Here is an 8,608-nt window from a genome sequence, read left to right as displayed (position 1 = left end):
TCGACATTGAATACTAAATACATCTGATTAGTTCATTTTTGAAACTGGATTAACTTATTAAGGACTTCTTGTGTCACAAATCAAAGCCTATATTTGTTGAGGTGAAAAAATGCTCTATCCCTTGATGTATAACACTTCTTGACACAAAGTATGTAATACCGATATTTGACACTGAATACTAAGTACACCACAGTAGTCAATCTTTGGAACTGCATATAACCTATTACTTATTCTTTATGTCACAAGTCAAAATATACATTTGTGAAAGTCTTTAAATGCTCTATCTATATAATGCTTCTTGAAACAAAGTGTCTGTAATACTAATATTCGACACTTAGTACTAAATACATCTCATTACTCGATTTTTGAAACTGCAGTAAGGCATTAAGGACTGTTTATATCACAAATCAAAAAACACATTTGTGAAAATAAGGTAATGTTCAACTGAATACTAAATACTCTAATTTACTAATTTGTTTACAAGACTCACTGAACAAATGATTACTTAGTAATGGCACTAGGTAAAATGCGGACTTACCTAGTATTTAGTATTGGACAAACATAGATTTTAGGTAGTTCTTCAAAATTCTCTCCAAGACACACTATGTGATACCAGTCTTGATATTCCTCTCCACAAAATACTGTTTCTGTTCTGGAATGATGTTTACAGAAATTGTTTGCATAACACTGTTTGAATGTTCCTTTAAAAACGTTTTTCAAAAGAGAGGTAATAAATGGAAGAGTTTCTTCAGTTTTACTTGGGGACTTTCTTGAGATTCTTAATCTACTTGATGGATTCTCATAGCCTTTCTCTTTCTGGTGAGAGTAATTTGAAACAAACTTGCTTGTTTATCTTCGAAGTAAATCTCCTGATGGTTAAGAATTTTGTAGGCTATCCACGCTGGAATAGATTGTGACTGTGATATATCATAAGGAGAGTAGCTACCTGTACACAGAATCCATGCACAGAAATAAACGAAAATGACACAATAAAAATAATCATTTTGATGAGGAATGTCAGTTGGAGCAAAAGAGTGTCAATCTTCGGTAGTCAGACATTTCACATGGGACTGATGAATGGATGAGAAAAATGTAAAATTAGATTAAACAGTTGCATGTGCTCCCCGTGCACAGAATCTAAGCAAATTATTGTTTTCATTTTTTAATCACCACAAACAAAATCCAATTACATGCTTTCACATTAACTGGGGTGAGAAGAAGGTCAGAATGAATGAAATGTTTTTCCGCCCATTTTAGAAATCCCATAGTTTTCTGTCTACATTCAAGCCATTGCATGCATGAAATGACATGGAACTGGCAAGATATTGACAAAATGTTCATTACATTCAATTGAATTGGACACAATAATAAGAAAAGCATCAATCACAATATCGTTACCCACTCTCCTGAACAGGTTCAGGCAATATAAGGTTGCCTTATTCAGAGGCTACTGAAATATTTGAACTAAATGACTGGGAACCATCTAATTAGGACATAGACCGATTGTACAGACTGTTGACAAAATTAGGTTAGTATAAGGAATTGATGAGGTTAACAGATTATAAAAAGTAACATTATTGGACAAAATTAATAGGTTTACTTCAGTCATTGACTAAGAAAGGATTGGAAGTTGTTATTACAAGAACAAGAAAACTGAAGACAATGTGATCGAAAACGTGACATGTGCGACGTGAATCAAAGTACGAGAGGGAATCAGTGAGGTGAATTGTAATAACTTTGAGATTCGTGACAAAAAAATCTGAATTAACTCGGAACAATGATGAGACCCAAAACGTGGCATGAATATTCTTGATGTTGATAGTGTTTTGACTTGTGTTAATTGGGTGCATGATGCATCTCCATTTGTTCAGAAATTTTATAGACATTTGCCAAGACATTTTACAAGGTTACACAAAGCTGTATATGAAAGAAGCTGAGAAGATCTGGTTGGTGTCCCGCATCATACCCGTATGTCAGTATAGAGGATTATAGATACCCCACTTACAGATATTTGACAAACTCAGTAAATATGATCTGTGATTACCATAATGATCCAGGAGATCACTGTGCTAAATGGAATGCTTAGGCGTTGTATAATTGGATAATTAACAGTAATGCATTTCATTGGTTCTGTTGTGAGTTTTAGACCATGAACATTCAGTGGATGTCTAGATGATGCAATGGTGTTAAAAGATAATGATGACAGAAGAAGAATGAAGACATTGTTTGAATGTTATCTGAGGTCTACAATTTGCTGCGTTTTCTTATATATTTTCTTAAATAGTAGATCATTTAGTTCATGTCATATATAAGTGGTAACAAATCTAATTAACTTATATTGTTGAAATATCGAGATAATTGTTTATTGTAACAAGTATTGAACCAGTGTACTATGTTTATTTTATTTTAGGATTGACTGAATATTATGTTTAATACCATGAATACTATTCTGTTTGTTTTAATGTGAATGATCAATTGATCATACTGCATTCTATCTCTGAAGTATATGATTTTCTTTTGCATTATTAATGAAAAATGTGCAGATATGACTGTTTGGTCAATTCTGAATAATTTGTGTATTCAGATGTTTTACTTATTGATATGGATGTGAATATATAACTGATGAACATAATTTTGTGTATGAATTACGTTCTATGGAATTAATAAGTAATAGTGTTTAATCGTATAAATACATATCTTGATTTCATGAGTTGTGGCAATAATTAAAGAATAAAACATATGTTTATTCAAGAATGTGCGAAAAGGGATGGAATAAGGGTAATGAGTAAAGTTGATATCATTATCATGGTAATTAAATAATCGTTGAAACTATTATCAGACGTTATTAAATTAGAATGTAGTATACTGAAATAAGATACTTAGCAGAAATATTGTAAGCATTATTTGATATACGAGAGAGAAATAGAAACAGAGAGGTTGGATGGTGAAATTTTTTTGAAGATAAAAATTTCCATAAGAAGGGAGGAATGAAGCATTTGTGGGCTTTTTGTGCACTTCACCTTATTCTAAATACTTCAAGAATTGAGAAAATATACATATCATGAAAAGTTCTATGTGTGGCACACATAAATGCAATACGAAGAAATGTTGTGCATACTTAGTGAATGCATAAGAGCAGATAATAATGATTGACTAAGAGAGGAAAAGTAGGTCAAGTACAGATTAGAGATACATTCCAATTCATGCTGAAGCAATAGAGGTTTATAATATCTGTAAGCTGACGCTATCATAGCCATGAAAGTGTTTACATAAAATTCACTAAAGGATGGACATGAGATTCCTATCAATAGACTTACAACAGCATAGAGAGAAAGCTATGAAAGAAGTTTACATTATCTTGGACACAACTTCCAAAAAAGGGGTTAGTTGGAACTTTGATGTAGCATCAAAGTTAAGAAAGAGTGATACAAGCAAATAGGCTGCTTATTTACCATCTTTGGCTATAACCAGTTATCAAAGTATTCTTGTTTTGGGTTTTGAGAATCACGATGAGTTTGCAAAAATCATCCTGTTAAGTGTCGGATCTACTTGCAGGTTAGATGTGTACATTACTTGGAAGGTTGTAAGGATATGAAAAAATTGATATATTAACCCCTATCTTGGGCTAGAAAGTCAGTCTCCCTGGTGCTGAAAAAGTCTCTCTCAGTCTCTACTGATGATACTGAAGATGATTAATGCTTCAGTTCTTCAAAAGGTTCCAAATGCTGTCTCAACCTTGATGTAAGTATTAATTGCTATTCCTCTCAGTCGAGTAATGTACTTAGGAAATTGATGTAAAATATATAATGTTAAAGAGAATTTAAAGATTAAAGTATGTCTGAGTATATTCCCAATAAAGTTTTAATCGAGAATCTGTTGATTATAGTAAACAACCTGATAATGATTATAGAAGAGTTGATTAATGAAATAGTTGAATCTTTAATGAAAATCTGTATCTTGTGGTGAATATATTATATTAAAAATTTGATGTGTTTTTGAATCTCAGTCTCAGAGTCAATTCTTTAATCTTACTGTAAATGTCCTCTATTTAGTGATTTGTGTACTCCACTTGCAACTGTATACTTGGATTTAATATAAATCTATTGTAACTGGATTTAAAGTTGAGCTTTAACGACTAGTCTGTATCACAACCTGTTACACATATATCATCCAAACTGTTTGCAATGTATAAGACTGCATCATAAACCGTATAAATAAATAGTGATGACTACAGAGTAAATATTAATTCAATACATGCATGGACATAGCTTTAGAAGGGGCCAGAAGTTGTACTCATAATAAACATACCTACTATAATTTACCTACTATAATACTGACAGATGTAAAGGAGAGAAGAAAAGGTTGTAAATGTACTTGACCCTCCCTGGTCTATGCACGAATAGACCTAAATAACGATTTAGAATTCAAGCAAGATTGTAAAATCTTCATTGGACAATGTTTGAAGTTGAAATAGGTTTTTGGTTAATGGACAAATAATTTTTTCATGGACAGGAACTTTCAAGATACAGATTCCAGGTTAATGAGCAAACGAAACAAAAAATCATTGACAGACATTTTTCAAAATACACCTTTGAGAAACCTGTATATTCATATGTCGGCCCTAACAGGAGTAACCTCATCTTAAATAGAAAAACACTTTTGCACATGAAATTGAGCAATCTGGAAATACAAAGTAATTTAGGTTTTGCCTTTGTGCATTTGTAAAGTCAGTTATCACACCAATGTAGTGCTAATTTTTTCCAAGTTTAATTGAAGTTATTATAATGGTTGCATTACAAAAAATTCCTCTCTATATATAATTCCTACATATATTTATACTTTTATTAAGAATAAATGCCTTTAGTACTTTATATATTTTGTGACTGGCACAACTTATAAAACATTATTATATAATAATGTTAGTATCAGTCACTAGATGGAGGAACCATTTCAAGGTTCCATATTTCTTTTCTTACTGGTAACAATGATAATTCCTTTTTTTGCACCTTAAATCTTGCAAACACTAGATTAGTTTGCATGGTTAGCAAGTAATGACTGTGAAGTTTATTGCATGATGAACTAGACAAAAACAACCACAAACTCAAAAGTTAATACAAGTAAAAGGCTACTCAGTGCAAAGTAAGGGTCCCGAAAAAACAAGGCACCCTGTTAATAAAGTGGATTACAGATATCTGACTTTAACATAAAAAAATATTAATTGAGAAATGTAACAAACTGAAACTGAGAAGAAAACATTAAGATCTTGCTTAGTGTCACGATGAGCCATTGAGACCTACCTGATCGTAAAGAAAGCTTAGCATTTCCTGAACTATAAGACTGAGCTAAACAATACAAGACTTCTCTCTCCTTGTATGCTAAGATTGAAGAAAAAAAAGTTTTCTCTTTTATCCAACTTGATTGAGCTCCACCAATAAAAACCTACTTTCTTCCATCCAGCTGTTTTTCTATCCAATGTACTAACTTATCCTCCACACCCATAGATATCATTTTAAAAAAAACAACTTTCATGTGGCACCTTGTCAAGTACTTTCTGAAAATCCAGATTCACCAAATACACTTCCTTATCTCTATCTACATAAGAAGTAACCTTTTGAAATAATGATAAGAACTAAGGAAGACAAGGCTATTCCTTAATCAAACCATTTTGGCTATTCAACAAAATTTTAAACTGTTATTTTGTCAGTACTAACCTCTGCCAGGAGTGGGTAATTTGCACGACTGATTCCTTCCTTGGATGTGTTAGCCATTTCTCAGACTGTGAGGATATTTTTTGCTGTGTTAACCACATATATATGCACAACATTAATTAAAGTTACATATATTAAAGTAAAGAGGAATCTGCCAGGTTGACCACACTCACAAAATGACAGTAACTTTTGTAGATATCATTCATTATATTTCCTATGGAGTCTGCAGTTAGAAATAGATAGAATTTCAGCTAGTTATTATTATAAGCTTAGATACAGTGTTGTTCTGTAATAACAATGATGCAGTCTCTATAGCTTTGACTTTGAATATGTCAAAAAAAAAATCCTTCATTTTTTTTAAAGAGTTTTTGCTGTTTTTGTTATTAAGCGCAAAGCTACACAATGGCCTATCTATTTACTCCCGCTACGGATATATAGAAACCCACTTTTAGCGTTATAAATCTTCAAACTTACCGCTCAGCCACTGGGAGGCTTTTAGAACGAAAGAAATACCAAGAAAGATACACTCACCAAAGAAATACAAGTGGCACTAATACAGCATGCTTCCCCAGTAGTGCTTGATGTATGATATAAAACAGGTCCAAATTTTTATAAGTGTTATTGATATTGGCTTACAAAACATGGTCACCTTAGGTTCAACCGGTAAAATATGCAAAGTATGGTCCACATATCTGTTCTGCTAAGTATACTCTGGTTCTTTGAATTTGTTTCCCTTTCAATTTATCATTTCAAATGCAACATTTCTGCATACGGTTATTAAATATTCATTACGATATAAAAAACAGGAAGCAATTAGTTTTAGGGAAAGATGATCATTGAAGTTTTGGACTAAGAAGCTTAACTGGCTTTTATTTAGAGAAATACATTCTTACGAGCTCGGAAAATTGTAAACTTCGTAGAGTTTGTATGAACCTTATCAAAAATTAACGGAGCAATAGTCGAAAAACGAAACAAAGCTAAAGTATTTCCTAAATTTTACAATAAGATTTTGATTTAGTGGTTTCTATCATACCTATGATAAACTAACTTTCAAGCCAATTGAAAGAGGCAGAGTTTAGAATTTATAGAAAGAGTTTTACCTTATAGATAGTTTAGTAAACAAACAAAAACGATTAAGGAGAAAAATATAGTTAATAAATAACCTTTAAATACATCATAACAAATATTTGATAATTCTGAAGTTCTTTATGTAGCACTGTAGGCATTTAAAAGTTAAATTGTTAAGATAATGTCTCAGCGTTTAAGTGTTAGACTAGACCTTACAATATAAGTGTGGCTCATTGACATCAAAAGATGGAAGTTAAACGGAGCTCGGTTTATCAGTTCTCATTTCCATTTAAAAAAATGTAGATATGGAAAGAAACATGAAAAACATACATACATACATATATATATCATATAAATAACAAAAAAGGGACTATTAAGTATTAGGCTATCCTTTCACACCAGTTATATATTAAAAAGTAAATATTTAAACCACTCTTTATTTTTTTAGAAGTTATCAATTCCACTCACTCCTGTAAAAAGTCAAGCTTCATTACTTCCGCTGGTAACTCATTCTATAAACCAGTCACCCTGTTAAAAAAAGAAAATTGTTTTAAATAGAGCCTATCCTAACTATTCCAAATCTTAAGCTTGTGTTCTCTCGTTCTATTGCCTTCAGAATGCATCAAAAATAAATCAGAAGTCTTTACCCTATCGATGCTTTGGTGATATTGTGAACTTCAATAAGATCACTTTTTATGGGGTTTTTTCAGGACAAACTTAGTTAAGATATTTTAACCTATCCACATAAGATAACCCCCTCTATCATCGGAATCATCCTAATCGCCTTCCTTGGAATTGTTAAATCGTTTCTCTTTTGTAAAGTCTACCTCCAAAGAAAGACAAACTTAATCTGTTAATGTCATTTTTTCTTCAAGGTATATATAATAACACACCAGGTAAGACTAAGGCTCAAACTAGTGCATCAAGAATGTTTATTTTGTTCCTAGATTGCGCACTAATGAACAGTCTTTCTTACCTCTGATGAAAGACTTCAAATGAAAGCATGCTGTGCAAACAATTTATAATATTTTCTACTTAACTTTGTATCATCACGTTTACTATTTCTTGCAATCGTATAAAATAACAAAAAAATATCAAGGAATATACAAATAAGTTATAAATACGAACGAGAAGTCACGCCGGCAATAAAAATCGTTAAAAAAGACTCAGCTAAAACAATGCCTAGAATCTTTTCTATTATTTTTAAGTTCAAGGCAACAACCTTTCCTTAAACCTACAAGCAGAGACCCAGATGATTTTTATATATCAATTTGTTTTCAAGTGGCAGAATCCCAACTGACAATAGACATTATGCATTCAATATGTACTTAAGTCAGTTAACAATCGATTGCCCAAAACAAAAATAAAGAAAAAGGTTCTTCCAGGTGTAATTTTAATCGAACTTTTTCCATAATTATGGGATTTAACACTTGAGTAGTTAAAATAGCCAGTTGTAAAAGTAGTAGCGTTCAGTAATTTCTTATTATTGGTGGGAATACAACGTTCTGCATTTATGATAATTTACTGATGTCATTCTAGCAAAATGTTTTTATTAAAATAAAATATAATATACAATAACGATTTTAATAAGAGGGCAAAGTCTGTACTGACTATTGTTTTATTTCTAAGTTACAGAAATGCAAATGGCTCTAAATATTTTCTGTTTCTATTTTCTATTATTGTATAGTAAACTAGATTCTCATTCTTTTGTTTTTTTAACTGTGAAATAAGAACATTTTCAGTAAAATTTTGGTAGTTGAAAACTTTAGGCTTTCAGAATAGCCCCCAGTGGCATGTCTGCGGACTTACATCGATAGAAACCGGGTTTCGAT

This window comes from Limulus polyphemus, unplaced genomic scaffold (assembly GCF_000517525.1).
Source record: "Limulus polyphemus unplaced genomic scaffold, Limulus_polyphemus-2.1.2 Scaffold3497, whole genome shotgun sequence".
NCBI lineage: Eukaryota > Metazoa > Arthropoda > Merostomata > Xiphosura > Limulidae > Limulus > Limulus polyphemus.
Note: the sequence above shows the minus strand (reverse complement) of the source record.